Below are 15,964 nucleotides of genomic sequence, written 5' to 3'. Positions count from 1 at the left end.
ATAATACTACAAAAAACAATTCCACGAACCAATTCAAGTCTAAATAATCACAACGTTCTAATGATCAAATCATACATAAACACTAGGAAATAAGCACTCCAAATAAACGAAATAAGATAACATACTGTTTGTATCATTAGCTATTCACGAAATTCACCATCATCTTCCACCATGCGTCTAAGTAATGGAGGCTTCCCTTCATCGTCATCCCTTAGGAAAAGGTGTCTGCGTGTTCTCCTGAATATCAAATGAATCACATGGCCTTCAGTTCTGCATTGATATGTGAAAACATGAAATTTATGAACAAAATGAAACTAAAGAAGAAACACAACCATTCCTTTACTGAGTAAATACCTGCTCTCTTGTCTTTGACATCATTTCTTGCCTAGTTCTTTTTTTCTCATTATATTCTCTGAGGCATGATTCAACTCCTTAAAGTTCTTTGTCTTAGATTTTTTGGAGTTGGTTTTATTATCTGTATCTGAAGGTTCAGGCTTCCCAAGGTCTTCATCAAAAGATAGGGATAATAAAACCTGGTAATAACCACCTAAATTAGAGATGTAGCATTTGACAAGCTTTTCTTTTCAATGATGTAGTTCTTAACACATTTTTCTTTTTAATGGTGTCAAATTTGTCACATAAAACACACTAACCTCTATAGAATCAGGATGCAACTGGCAATCATGAGTTTTGACAAGGTTTGCAGTCATTTGAACAGCCTCCACGGTAACCTCGCCACCATGTTTCCCCTCATTTGTAAAAAGTGACTTAATAGTTCCACATCAAAGTTTTCTGTCAACAACCATGAGTATATACAATGAACAAGAAGATGTCAATGAAGGCCAACAGCCTAATACGAGTACTAAAATATTACAAAACCACCATAATGGAACTACATCTACATTGATGAACATGCATGACCAAGTTAAAAAGTTAAGTTGAATTAGGAATGAAGCAGTAAACAACTGTAGAAAATATTTGATAAATTTATTACGACTTTGTTTCCTTAAAATTAAGTTAAACAAGGATAAAACATAGAAACACTGTAATAACCCATGCCAAAAACAGGAAAACATGAATATTGTAGAATGCTCATTCACTAAAAAAAAAATTGACTAAAGAACTGTCTTTCTTAGACTTCTAGGGAAGCGTCATTGGTGCAGGTTTCATACTTCCAATTAAGTGATAAACAGAAGTATTTCGTTACTATTACAAGTTCTATGCTATGGGCATATTCAAGAATCAAATCTATCCTTAGAGTCTTGTCCCTTAATTCACCTTGAGGGATCAAATTAATATTTTAGAGCATTGCAGATAGCAAAAGAAGCTACACCTTTTTATCTGAAGTTCCATGATTAGGTCATTTAGACCACCTTTCTTCACCAAGTCATTGTGCACAAGAAGTGTTTCCTATAGAGGAAAACATTTACAAGGTCAGGATACCACACAACATGAGATGAGCATTGCAGATAGCAAAAGAAGCTACAAAAGCAAAACTGTTGCACCTATATCTCTAAAAAAATAACAGAGAATGGGAAGGCAAATGCAATGTTTCCGAACAGAACTGCCCGACATAGGGAAATTAAAGCTTATATACTATGTAGTAATAACTTGAACAGAACAGAACTGCCCATAGTTTCATTTCTTACCTAAAATTGACTGGACAGCATCGAGGTAAGAGCCATGCTTGTTGGTGATCCTCCCGTGTTGATCGGTGAGTTCATAGCAGTTGCAGAGAAGAAATGCACTGGTAAGGGTCACAAAAGCAAAACACAACATAGTTATTGGGCCAGCAATCCACCCTAGTTGAGCTATACTCCATGCTAATGGCAGAACTCCTGACCCTATCACTGCTGTTATAATATGTGCCAAGGCAGTCCACTCATTTCCTGATTTTTCATGGGGAGAAAAAGCCATATTATTTCCCAGAATTAAACTTCTCCTATTAGAGACATTGTTAGGGTAAGTACATCTACATTTTAGGTAGATGTAGATTAAGTAAAAGATTCACCCCATAAGCATAAATAAATACAACAAATATAAATTAATTATTTATGCAGTGTACTTACCCTAACAATGTCTCCAACCTGAAGCTTCTTCCAAGGAACACTCAACCATTTCTGATCTCCATAGATGTCTACAAAAGTATTATTAATTGATATGTCATTCTGAAAACGATTCTTTTCATAATTACGGAAGAAAAAAGAAGAGATGGAGTGTGAGCATTTTTCTTGAAGCATCAAAACTGTGTGAAATAATGAATTGGAAAGTCTGGAGAATGGCAAAGAAAAAATAGAGAATAACAAGACATGCAGGAAAGCCTACAGAGATACCAGTCTTGGTTCATGATTCTTTATTTTACAACATGTTTGAGTGAGACTGACACTTAAACTTTAAATAAGTTCTGCTGGACTCTTAGGTTTCTAACAAAAAATAAAATGCAGGCAGCAAGTACTTTCATAACCTAGTCCCATGCCTCTTTTATAAGAGAAACAAGAAGCACCAAAAGCAGAAACACAACCAGAAGATTCCCCTCTGTTCAAACTCAAAGTCTTAAAAACACAACTAGAAACACAGAACCCTCTTTCAATTTATCTATAGTTTCTAGAACTCTAGAAGCAGGTGATCTGAATCCACATGCCAAGAGAAGCTTTATTGAAGATTACCCCAGCATGGTAATCAAACCAAGCTACTCAGCAGATATAGGAGCCTTGCATCGGATGAAAAACAACGTCCACCACACCAACTATACTTAGAATATACCACCAGTCCTAATAGTTTAGAATCTACGAGTTCAACCAAAAATATCACATACATTTGAGATAGAAAGGAATGAACGAAACTCACTTGTGACGCCTTTACAGTTTCAATATCTCCCTATATAAAGCAGATAAAGTCAATAGATCTGACCTGAGTTTCGGTAGCCCTAACGAAACTCACTTCCGGGGATTGGCAAAATACCATCCTCTTGACCCGATTGCTCAGTAGCCCTAACACCCAATTGCTCAGTAGCCCTAACACCTGCGCCAATGTTAGGAGAAAGAGAAAGAAATGGCCTTAGCTTCAGTAGCCCTAACACCTGTGCCAATGTTAGGAGAAAGAGATAGAACTTACCTGGCTTTAGCCTACGATTGCTGCTGACGGAGAGAGCTTCAGCCTGAGCCTGAGGCGCCAATCTGTGGATAGGTGAAGTATTTTGGCCAAATTAAAGGCCAATTTTGACTAAAGCGGGCAATCCAAAACCATTACCGCCAAGTTCATATTTGGTATAAATTATAATCTTTTATCCAATTCTTTTTAATTTTGAGTTAAATTTAAATTTAATACATGAACACTTTTAGTATTAAAATATACTATTAATTAGAAGATAATAATTTATAAAATAATTTAGTTACGTTTATAAATTTTGTAGGAATATATATGTGTGTGTAATTTATACCAAATATAAACATTATGCAAATTACAAACTTTGACTAATTATAATAAAAATATAAATAATAATTAATTTGGCGCCAAAAAACAAATTAAAGTTTTGGTGGGAAATAATTTACAGACATCAATAGCGAGAGTAACAACATCTTTCGTACCAATAGCGAGAGTATACTTTTAAAATAAGTATAAAAGTAAAATTTCGTCACTAGATCATAAACCTTTAGCTAGAGTAATTTTTAACCCTCACAAAAACTATGCAAATAATACATTTAGTGAGGGGTTTTTCCACTCGTCACTAATTTTTTGTCACTAAAAAGTGTTTTTCTTGTAGTGATATACAGATAAATAGAATAAGGAATTTTGGGATTAGAGTTTAACATTTGAGTAGTACAACAAACCAGTAGCGAGCAAAGACAGAGAAGGTGACGAGTTGAGCATGGATGAGGCGGCAACGGCGGCGGACATTGGAGGCAGCGACGGCAGCGGACGTTGGAGGCGACGACGGCACGATTACGGCGATTGTAGTTTTGTTCGACTTCGACTTCGGGACGGACGGCGATAGAATTCACGAATGAATATTAAGTTTTTTGGCATAAGTGTTTTAATTTGTTTTGCAAGGAGGGAATTGAATTATTTTATTTGAGAGGGAGGGAGATTTTTTGCGAAGTGTGCAAGTCTTGAAAGTTAAAATTTAAAGAATAACATATATATCTAATATATATCTAAAGTCAAAATTATTTTGAGTTTTATTTTTTTTAAAAAAAAAATAACATATATATCTAATATAATAAGCAAAATGACAAAAGTTTTATTTTTATTTTATAATAAGTCTTTATTTTTTTCAAAATTAAATAAGTATATTCACGGTTTTATCGAAAACGGGTCCACCATAAACTGGGTATATAGGTACAGAACGGGGTAAGAAAATAGTCATTTTATTACCGGGGGTACTAGGCCCAAAATAGTACCAGGTATATAGGTACAAAACGAGAAGTAAGAAAATAGTAACTTTATTACCCGGGGTGCTAGGCCTAAAGTAGAACATATAAAGCCCAAAGTGCATGCCAAGGCTGTTGGGAGCGGGTCACAATAATATTAAGACCAAAAATGAATGTTTTGATAAAAGTAAAAAAAAAAAAAAAAAAAAAAAAAACTAAAAGTGAACTGTCACCTATAGGTACAGAACGCGAGATTCATAGATTTTTATACTGTTGATTCATAAATTTTATACTGTAGATTTATAAAATCTTTACTCTAGATTCATAATTTCTAAATCGTAGATTCATAATTTAAATACAGTAGATTCATAATTTGAACATAGAGTTCTGTAATTGTGAATATAGAGTTCAAACATACCGCCCTTAACCATTCCACACCATACCGCACCATTATGAACACCACACCGCACCGCACAGGGCCGTTCTATGACATGTAATTTAATGAATTGAAAATAAAACTTTAATGAATTGACATTGAAATTTTGGTGAATAATTTTATATTTAAATATGAACGAAAATATAACTATAAAATTAACTTTTGAATTGTATTATTTCTTTGTTAAATTTTTATGCATTATATTTGGACAAAAAAATTTTAATTACATTTTTATTTTTGTTCTAGATCTTCTAAACATCTATTTTCATCGCGTAACAAAAACAATGAAGGTCCAAATTATAGTTAAAAGATAAGGGGTAATACTTTGGTAAACAAGAGTTGGTGTAGCTTGGTGGGTTTAGTGTTGTTTGTTATGTTAGAAGTCATGGGTTCTATCTTTCTTGGTGGCATCCTTAACATATATTTTATACAATCATTGTCTTGGTTCTCATAGACAACAGTGTTAATCATTGTCTTGGTTCTCATAGACAACATAGAACCAAACTCGTTATATCTTAGATGTTGCACTTAAGTACATAAGTGTTGGTGTGGCTTGGTGGGTTTCATTTAGTTTGTTATGTTAGAAGTCTCAAGTTCTATAATTCCAAGAGGCATCCTTAACTTATTTTATAAAATCGTTGTCTTGGTTTTCACAGACAACACATAAGTAACCCAGTTATATACCAGATGTTGCACTTTGGTACAAAAGAGTTTGTATTGTTTAGTTGGTTAAACCTTAATTGTTATGTTTGAGGTTATAGGTTTGATTCTTGTTGTTAACATCCTTGTTTATATTTTATACAACTGTTGTCTTTTATAAAATAATGATACAACAACGGTTGTCGTTGTAGTGTTGTGTATTCAAGTGCTATTAAAGACAACACATAAATGACAACGGTTAAATAAAACCGTTGTCTTTTATAAAATAATAATGCGCAAAGACAACGGTTTTAAAAAATCGTTGTCTTTGTAGTGTTGTGTATTCTAGTGCGCTTAAAGACAACACATCAACGACAACGGTTAAATAAAACCGTTGTCTTTTTCAAAAAAAGAACGCACAAAGACAACGGTTTTAAAAAACCGTTGTCTTTCTAGTGTTGTGTATTCTAGTGCGCTTAAAGACAACACACCAACGACAACGGTTAAAAAAACCGTTGTCTTTAAAAAAAAAAAACGCACATAGACAACGGTTTTAAAAACCGTTGTCGTTGTGGTGTTGTCTTTTCACAAAATGCACAAAGACAACACACTTATAACAACGGTTAAGTAAAAACTGTTGTCTTTGACAAAAGTGTTGCATCAAAGACAACGGTTTTGGACCAAACTGTTGTCTTTTATACAAAAGACAACACTTTTCTTAAAAACTGTTGTCTTTCTAGTGTTGTCTATGTGCATTTTTCTTGTAGTGATATATATATATATATATATATATATATATATATATATATATATATTCAAAATAAAAAAGAATTTGCAAGGTAAGCGTAGTAACAAGAAAAACAAAGGAATGTTCTCATTTTTCCATCTCTTTACCATCCAAGGATACATACATATATACAATAAAAAGAGATTACTAATGGCATATATAATTAGACATAAATATGTCTATTACAACTGTTACAAATTATGTCCACATTTAATTTTATTTATAACACTCCCCCATGGACATTATTTGATCACGATATTTCCTCATTAAAAACTTACTAGAAAAATCTATGAGAAAAAAATAGGCAAGAAAAGAGTATATGGGTAGTATATTTAAATACATTCATGCCTCGTTAAAAAATCTCACTAGGAAAACTGTTGGAAAAATAGCATAAAATGGCATTTTAAGTGGATGTTTTGTGGTACAATTATTAGTGGGGTCCACTTCCAATTTGGGTCTAGTCAAAGTGGATTCGGGTTCTTCGTAGTGAGACGAAGAGATTGATATATTGTACGCTCAAAACGGATAATGGGTTAATGAGATATTGATTCTCAAAGTAGACCCATTTGAGTTGGAAAAATGTAGGGAAAAGGCTTGAAAGTAGCCTTTGTCCAACATTGATTTGGGAAGTGGGTTTGCACCACTATTTATACAAGAACCTTACTAAGGCTTATTGAATTGTATAGCAGAGATGTTTTCTCTCTGTGTAAGGGGAAAGCTGCGCAGTGAACTAATGATCCGTTAACCTCTTGGCTACCTCGTCTCGTATGTACGACTTGGGAATGGTTGTCCTGAGTCTTAGTCTTAATTCATCTGTTACGGAATTAATTCCCATTTTAGAATTCTAGAATTAATTCTCAAGTAGTGGGCAGCAAAATTTTATAACTCAATTCCTATGTTTTTCAGCTATCAAAATCTCTACTCCTACTCTTTTCTTAACCTCTTGTGTTCATCCCTTCCTCTAGTTCGCCGGGTTCCATTGTTTGAGTGCTCAAACTTGGAATCGTAGTACGTTATATCCTGGGAAACCTAGGCCATAACTCTCATAGAACCTTGTGGGAGACGGCAAATAAAGTTTCAAGGAAAGAGTGATTCGCGCGACTTATGCTAACCACCTACGCACCATATCATTTCGTCCTACACAGTTTTTCTAGAAATAATAATCCTTTTTTCGTAGGATTATTATTATATTTCGAGTTTTTACACCAACAAGTTTAAAACCTTATTTACACTTTCTGTGTTTTTCTCTAATTTCCTTGAAGAAATGGAGAACCCCGTACTGCCAATTCATGGAGAGGAAAATGTTATTGAGAACAACAATGGTGGGAACGGTAACAATGTTGCACATTCCCAAGCACCACTAGTGAACGTAGGTTCACAAGACGGTGGGAGCACCGAGGGGTACATCCCTACGACTCGGGTACCTTCAGTGCCGAGTGGTTCGACTAAAAATCCGGAGAAGTTCAAGCCTCACTGGCTTGAACTTCAAAAGGTAGCAGCAAAAGATGTTGTTCTACCTGGCAACTCTTGGCCTGGCAAGGTTCTTGACTGAGAGGGTTCCTGAGATTAAGGAACAAGACCCAATCCGTGATGGAAATTGTATTTTGGAAGGATTCAGACTTCCTTTGTCATAACTACATCTTGAACGGATTGTGTGATACATTGTACGATGTGTATCGCAAGATTGGCACAACGAAAGCGCTGTGGGAAACCTTGAATCATAAGTATAAAAGAAAGGATGTTGGCGCAATGAAATTTGTTATTGGTCGATTCATTGACTTCAAAATGGTTGATTCCAAGACCATGCTAAGTTAAGTTGAAGATTTACAACTAATCTTTGACGAGATTCGTGATGAGGGCATGGTGGTGAGTGAAGCCTTCCAAGTGGCATCTGTGATCCACTTGTTGCCTCTAGGATGGAAGGACTTCAAGAATTACCTTAAGCATAAACGAAAGAAAATGAACCCATAGGACTGGGTCCAATGACTCCGAATTGAGGAGGGGAACACGAAGAATGACGGAAAGGGCATGTCATTGGTGGCGCTAAGGCCAACGTGGTGGAGCACGGTAAAAGCTTCAAGAAGAAGGACAAGCAAAAGCTGGGTCCGAAGGGAGACATTACTAAGACCAAGTTTCATGGTAAATGCTACAATTGTGGCAAGCCTGCCCACAAGTCTTCTGAGTGCAAGGTTCCAAGGAAGAAGAACAAGAGTTTTGAAGCCAACATTGTTGCAGAAAGTAGTTAGAAAGAGGCCGAGATCAACCTTTCGGCCATGGTGACCGCGGTGAACCTCGTGGGCTCTAACCAGGGCATGCGGTTCATCGACACCGGTGCAACAAGGCATTTGTATTGCAACCGAGTGATGTTCAGCACCTTTGAGACCGTTGAGGGCAAGAAGGTTTGGATGAGAAACTCTACTCAGTTTGTTGTGGAAAGCATGGCCGCATGGGCAAGGTGGTTCTGAAGATGACTTCCGAGAAGGAACTGACATTGAACAACGTGTTGTATGTTTCAGAGCTGTGGAAGAATCTGGTGTCTAGCTCGTTGCTGAACAAACATGGGTTCGCATGGTGTTTGAGTAAGACAAAGTAGTTTTGTCTAAGTTAGGAATGTTTGTAGGTAAAGGCTATGTAACTAATGAGATTTTTAAGCTCAATGTAATGCCTGTTATCGTTAATAAATGCAAAGTTAATTCTACTTACTTGCTTGAGCCTTCCAATTTGTGGCATGGTAGACTAGGTCATGTTCATTTTTTTTGGAAAGGATGTCATGTTAATTTTAATTCTATACGTAGATTAATTAGCATGAACATTATTCCTAATTTTCAAATTAACACAAATAATAAATGTGAAATTTGTGTTGAGGCAAAACTAAATGCACCTTTCAAATCGGTTGAAAGGAAAACAGGACCACAATAATTAATGCATAGTGATTTGTGCGATTTCAAATTGATACAAACGGGAGGCGGTAATAAATATGTTATCATGTTTATCGATGATAGCACACATTATTGCTATGTGTATTTGCTAAAGAGCAAAGACGAAGCCTTAGAAAAATTCATTCTTTATAAGAAAGAAGTTGAAAACCAGCTTAATCGTAAGATTTAAGAATGTTCGAAGTGATAGATGTGGTGAGTACAAAACACTAATTAGTGACTTATGTGCAAGTGTAAGAATTATACATGAGCGTACATCACCTTACATACCTCAATCAAATGGTGTTGTTGAACATAAGAATCATACGTTGAAAGATATGATGAATGCAATGCTTATAAGTTCGGGCCTACCTCAAAGTATGTGGGGTGAGACGATTTTGACAAGTAATTACCTTTTCAATAAGGTACCCCGCAAGAAGCTCGATAAAACTCCTTATGACTTATGAAACGGTAGGAAACCTTCCTACCAGTACTTGAAAGTGTGGGGGTATCTTGCCCAAGTTTTGGTGCCAACACCTAAGAAAATAAAGGTAGGCCCTAAAACGGTGGACTGTATCTGTATTGACTATGCACATAACAATAGTGCTTATCGGTTCTTAGTACACGAGTTCCATAATCCGGACGTACATAAGGACACGATAATAGAATCAAAGAATGCATCTTTCTTTGAAAATGTATTTCCTTGTAGGTCCAACGAGGGACCGAGTACGTCAAAACGGACATTTGACGAAGCTATGGACAATGATAGTGGGGAATCTGAGAAAGAATCTGGCTCGAGCCGAGACGAAGTAAGTAGGCAAGAGTTAAAAAATCATTCGGTCTTGATTTTCTAACTTACTTGTTAGAGTATGATTCTAGTCCTCTAACTTGTTTATTAGAAAATGAACCGGAATTTCAAAATTTTATGTTAGAAAATGAGTCTCGAACTTATGTAGAAGCTGTGACTTCTACAGAAGGACCAATGTGGAAAGAGGCTATTAAGAGTGAAGTGGACTCTATCCTACATAATCACACTTGGAACTTGTTGATCTTCCTCCAGGTAGTAAACCTATAGCATCCAAGTGGGTCTTTAAAAGGAAGATTAAACCAGATGGTTCAATCAAAAAGTATAAGGCTAGGCTTGTAATTAAGCGTTATAGGCAACGTGAGGGCCTTGATTACTTCGACACGTATTTTCCCGTGACGAGAATAAATTGCATTAAGATGATACTTGCCATAGCCGCGTTGCGGAATTTGGAAGTTCATCAAATGGATGCAAAAACCGCTTTCTTAAATGGCGATTTAGATTAAGAAATCTACATGGAACAACCCGAAGGGTTTGTTGTTCCGGGCCAAGAAAGGAAAGTGTATAGGTTGGTTAAATCGTTATTTGGTTTAAACAAGCTCCTAAACAATGACACAAGAAGTTTGACCACACGATGTTAACCAACGGGTTTAAAATAAACGATAGTGACAAATGTGTCTATGTTAAGGAAACGATATACGGGTATGCCATTCTTTGTTTATACGAAGATGATATACTCACCGTTGGTAATAATGATCGAATGATCAAGTTTACCAAAAACATGTTAAATGCGATATTTAACATGAAGGGTATGGGTTTGGTTTATTTAATCCTCTAGATTAAAATCATAAGAAGACCTGATGGTCTTGTGTTGAGCCAATCTCATTATATTGATAAAATCCTTGCAAAATTTAACAAGGATGATAATCAATTGGCTAGGACACCATTTGATACAAACGTTCATCTAACCAAGAACCACAAAGAGGGTATTTCTCAGATAGAATATGCTCGGGTTATTGGTAGTTTGATGTATCCTATGAGCTGTATTAGGCCGGATATTGCCTTTGCGATTAGTAAACTCATTAGATATACGAGTAACCCAGTGATATGCACTGGAAGGCAATAGTAAATATTATGAGATACCTTAGGTATAGTCGTGACTTTGGACTGCACTATACGAGATATTCTACTGTACTTGAAGGGTATAGCAACACTAATTGGAAATCGGATATTAAGGACTCCAAGTCCACGAGTGGCTACGTGTTTACACTAGCCGGTGCAGCCGTTGCATGGAAATCCTCTAAACAAACCATGTAGCTAGATCCACGATGGAATATGAGCTGATAGCTTAAGTTGGACAAAGGTTGTGAAGAGGTTGAATGACTACGCCATTTTCTCGAGGATATTCCTAGTTGGGAAAGACCCGTACCTCCAATCTGTGTGCATCGCGTCAAGCCACAATTGGGAGAGTACGAAGTCATATGTATAATGGTAAGTCTATACATATGCGTTGTAGACATAATACGATTAGACAACTTCTCACAATGGGTGTTGTCTCGATTAACTACGAAAAGTCAAAAGACAACATAGCGGATACGCTAACCAAAGGGTTAGGCAAAGAAGTTGAGGAGAAGCCGACACGAGGAATGGGTCTAAAGCCTTTGGAATAAATTTCTATAGTGGATACGCAACCTAGCTAGCACCTAAGTTCAATGGGACAACTAAATTATGGAAGGAAGCGTGTCACTGTGGGGGTCTTGGACTCCCTACCGCTCCTCGTTAGAACAGTGATTCCCGTACGAGGTTAGCAGGTTGATGCTTTAATGATTCGAAATGTTTATGGACATGTGTGAGTATGTGGGATACTCGGTAAAGAACCACCTATGCGAGAGAGAAGTGAGGGTCGCTTCAAAGGAGAATTAAATAGGCTCAATTCTTTAAAAAACTCTTGCAGAACCAGGAACGGTGACCCACGACCAAAACGGGCACAGTCAATGAGAACAGAGCATGTGTAACACCCCTAAAATTTTAAACTTTTAAAGCTTATAGAATAAAGGCAAATCTAATATTAATTCCCAAACAGAGCATAAACTAAACATGATAGTCGGGGTACTATGCTACACTTGAGCTAGAGAACCCATGCACAGGCTAAACTAACTAACAAAGCGTAATTAATATCCAAATACAAATCAAGGCACGCAGGCCATCTCATCAAGCTAGAACTATCTAAACTAAGTCCGCGAATCCAACTAGCGCGCTCCGAAGCTACTCAGCTGTTCCTGAAAAACATTCGGTGTAACAACCGTCAGCGAATAATGCTGGTAACCCACTCTAACGCGTTAAGTATAATATAGGTAGATATAGGGAAATCATTTCGAAACTGGAATACATATATAACTTACGAGGCTCTAATTTAAATCTAAGATCAAAGCACAAGACATAACAATAGACTCGACAGTATAGAACAATCATAAAGACTAACATGCGTCCTAAGAATACAATACAAGACATAATAGACAAATAAGCTCATAAATAGCAAATAGAGACAACAAGGGCATTCAAAAACAATCAATTAACAGGTAATCATCAAAGCACACAATCCATCTTCCAACCTTATACCAAGTTCCAACCTTGTGGCTCCTCTCCGTCCTTATATTAGTTCCAACCTATACCTCAAAGCCACCCTTATATCGCATCCCTTAATCCTCCGGACAACTACATGACCCCACTGACAAACCACCTATCAACTACCAACATATCAAGATAGCACCGCAGTGACATTCGCATGATACGTACCTCTAGTACCAATACCAAGGGGTTAACGCATATAGCCCCGACATGGCACCGCAGCACTTATAACCTGACCCATGCTCAACGACAAGCAAGTCGAAGGTGGGTTTGTGCCTTTATCACAGTAACCGCTAGGCCTGTACCTTTAGTACAATGACCGGGCACTCATTGTGCCAACCTCCAACAATTCTTTTCCACCAATCACCATCTCATCATTATCATCATCATTAGTCACACCGGTCATTGCGCAATGACCACGGTACTCATCATCATTCCATCAATCAACACATAATCAATCAATAACAATCAAGACATAACAACAACGACACATACTACACATAAATTCCTAGAACGGAATTCAAAACATCAAACGAGACTCATACACGTCAAACGGGGTACAACGGGACGGCGGGCAGACCACTGCCCGCCGGCTGCTCGCTAGAACAGTGTTCTCGGGTAGCGGGTAGGTAGCGGGTACCCGTGCCCTCACCTACCCCCCACTGATACTTAGGCAACTTTTCAATCCCGGGATCTCTCGTGGAACCTAAAACCATGTCCAGACACATTTAAACACATAACGACAACACCACGGATTCAATTAACGGAATTGAATCAAGAATCATACCAAATACATTCTAACACGATGCCTAAACATGCCAAGACTCAACATTAATCACATAACAGTTCAGGAGCATCCGGAACCTCAAGAACATCAAGAAATCTATATGCAAAGCCCTAAAGACAAGTCCTAGGCTAGACTCAACACTCGATCATGCATAAACCCACCCAAATATACCAAGAACATCACAACAACGAGATTCACAATATAAACCCTATGGACAAGCTCTAGACATAATTAAAATACAAGATTACACATATAATCAATCACAACATCAAGATCATCAAGATTATCAAATAAACACAACATAAACCCTAGGCAAAGCTCTGTCAAGACTCAATCAAAGAATCACACAAACAATTATCAAAGGAGCCAATAAATAAGATATAACAAAGAAAATTGGTTTTGTAAGACATGGGTTACCTCTTTAGCCCTAATCAATATCCCTGGCTACTAAGGTTCTTCTCTAAGATTCTTCTCCCAATTGATCTTCCTAGGCTTGTTGGTGGGGGATTTCCTTGGCTGGGTTACCTGAGGGTATTTCGAGTGAGATGGAGGTGAGGAAGGGTCTATTTATATGTCTAAGGGAAACATATTCAGAGTCTGAATAATAAAGCCCACTCCCCTTATTCCCTATGGGTTTAAGGTTCCTAGTTTAATTGGATCAAACCCCTTTTAATTATTTTAAGGGGTTTGATCCAATTATAATTCAGGCAAATGTCCATGATTCATCGCGGACCGCCTGTATTAATTGAGAGAATTATAATTGGATCAAACCCCTTTTAATTATTTTAATTAACAAAAATTAATTTAATAATTAATTCGGATTTGAATGCCGTAACACGGGGTGTTACAGCATGGTTGGGAGGTTCCTGTGCGAGATATGTCATCGTCTACACAAACGAAAGTCGATTCAAAGACATTGTGTTCTACCGTACAACCAGTAGATTAAATGTATCTTCACAAGGGAAGGTTCAAAGGGTAACACCTACCTAACCTATATATGGATCGACCGTTGAACATAGTTGTTTCTGATTTTAAAACATTTCAAAAATCAACTATTCATTCATGTGGGGGATTGCTAGAAAAAATAGCATAAAATGACATTTTAAGTGACTATTTTGTAGTACAATTATTAGTGGGTCCACTTCCAATTTGGGTCGGGTCAAAGTGGATTCGAGTTCTTCGTAGTGAAACGAAGAGTGATATATTGTACGCTAAAAACAGATAATGGGTGAATGAGATATTGATTCTCAAAGTAGACCCATTTGAGTTAGGAAAATGAAGGGAAAAAGGCTTGAAAGTAGCCTTTGTCCCACATTGGTTTGGGAAGTGGGTTTGCACCACTATTTATACAAGAGCCTTTCTAAAGCTTATTGAACTGTATAGCATAGAGGCTCTCTCTCTCTCGCGTGTAAGGGGGGGGGGGGGTGTTACAAATCAAATCCCAAAATAAGTCTGGAAAGGCTTAACTGGTGTACAAAATTGGAAGGCTTTGCGGGCTAAGTTATGCTAAATTTTCATATATGTTTTCCGACACAGAGCCACTGATTGTAACCAGAATCATTGGGGTGAGCCGAGCTGTTAGCTCGATTCTGGTAACCAACCAAAATCGTTGGTTCGGCTCGTAGTGATTTAGCGATTCGTTAACCTCTTCGGCACCTCATTTCGTCTTGTCTCATATGTATGTCTTGGGAGCGACCTTTCTGAGTCTTAATTCATCTGTTACGGAATTAATTTTGAATTAATTCCAATTTTTGAATTCCATAATTAATTCTCAGGCAGCGACAGTTGTTACCGGGATTACAGTGCTGATATAATATCAATTTTAATGCCATGAATTAAGTGTTATTTAATCCTCAACCCCTATATAAGTTCTTGTAGAGCAGTAAAATTTTACAACTCAATTCCTACGTTTTTTAGCTATCAAAATCTTTGCTCCTACTCTTTTCTTAACCTCTTGTGTTCATCCCTTGCTCTAGTTCGTCGGGTTCCATTATTTGAGTGCTCAAACTTGGAATCGTTGTACGTTATATATTGGGAAACCTAGGCTGTAACGCTCTTAGCACACATTGTGGGAGATGGCAAATAAGGTTTTAAGCAAAGAGTGATTCGCTCGACTCATGCTAACCACCTACCCACCATATCCTTTCGTCCTTCCCAGTTTTTCCAGAAATAATAATCCTTTTTCCGTAGGATTATTATTATATTTTGAGTTTATACACTAACAAAAACCACGTGGGAAAAAACCTAGTTGAGGAAAAGAGTGCATGAATTTGTAAAATCATATATTGCACTAGTTGCCTCATTAAAAATGTTACTAAGGAAAACCATGTGGGAAAAAGACTTAGTTAAGGGAAAAAAATGCAGCAGTGAACCTTCCGGGTTCAATCATCAAGATTTTCTTGCGTAGTGTGTTCATAACCTTTCTTATGAACTAATGCGTCAATTTGTACCTTCGTTCTTTAGAATATTGTTGTTCCCCCTGAAGGCAATAATCTTCAAATATTTTACCACTCTTCTGGAGTCTATGTGTGTAAAGAGATTTTGGTACAATTGTTTTGAATTGTACCAAGCATGACAACTCTTGTCTATTGAATCTA

General features: G+C 36.9%; 1 long non-coding RNA gene across 1 annotated transcript; it reads right to left on the bottom strand.

The window, feature by feature from the left end:
• Positions 1 to 407: 407 nt before the first annotated feature.
• LOC109191042 lies at positions 408 to 1,416 on the bottom strand. The gene is made up of 3 exons (XR_002055855.1): positions 1,334 to 1,416; positions 654 to 792; positions 408 to 533 (listed from the first exon to the last, which is right to left on the bottom strand). It is a non-coding gene; the product is annotated as an uncharacterized LOC109191042 (long non-coding RNA).
• Positions 1,417 to 15,964: the final 14,548 nt, after the last annotated feature.

This window comes from Ipomoea nil, unplaced genomic scaffold (genome assembly GCF_001879475.1).
Source record: "Ipomoea nil cultivar Tokyo-kokei standard unplaced genomic scaffold, Asagao_1.1 scaffold1612, whole genome shotgun sequence".
NCBI classification, from domain to species: domain Eukaryota; kingdom Viridiplantae; phylum Streptophyta; class Magnoliopsida; order Solanales; family Convolvulaceae; genus Ipomoea; species Ipomoea nil.
The sequence above is the reverse complement of the archived record's forward strand: the minus strand, read 5'-3'. Positions and strand labels throughout refer to the sequence as shown.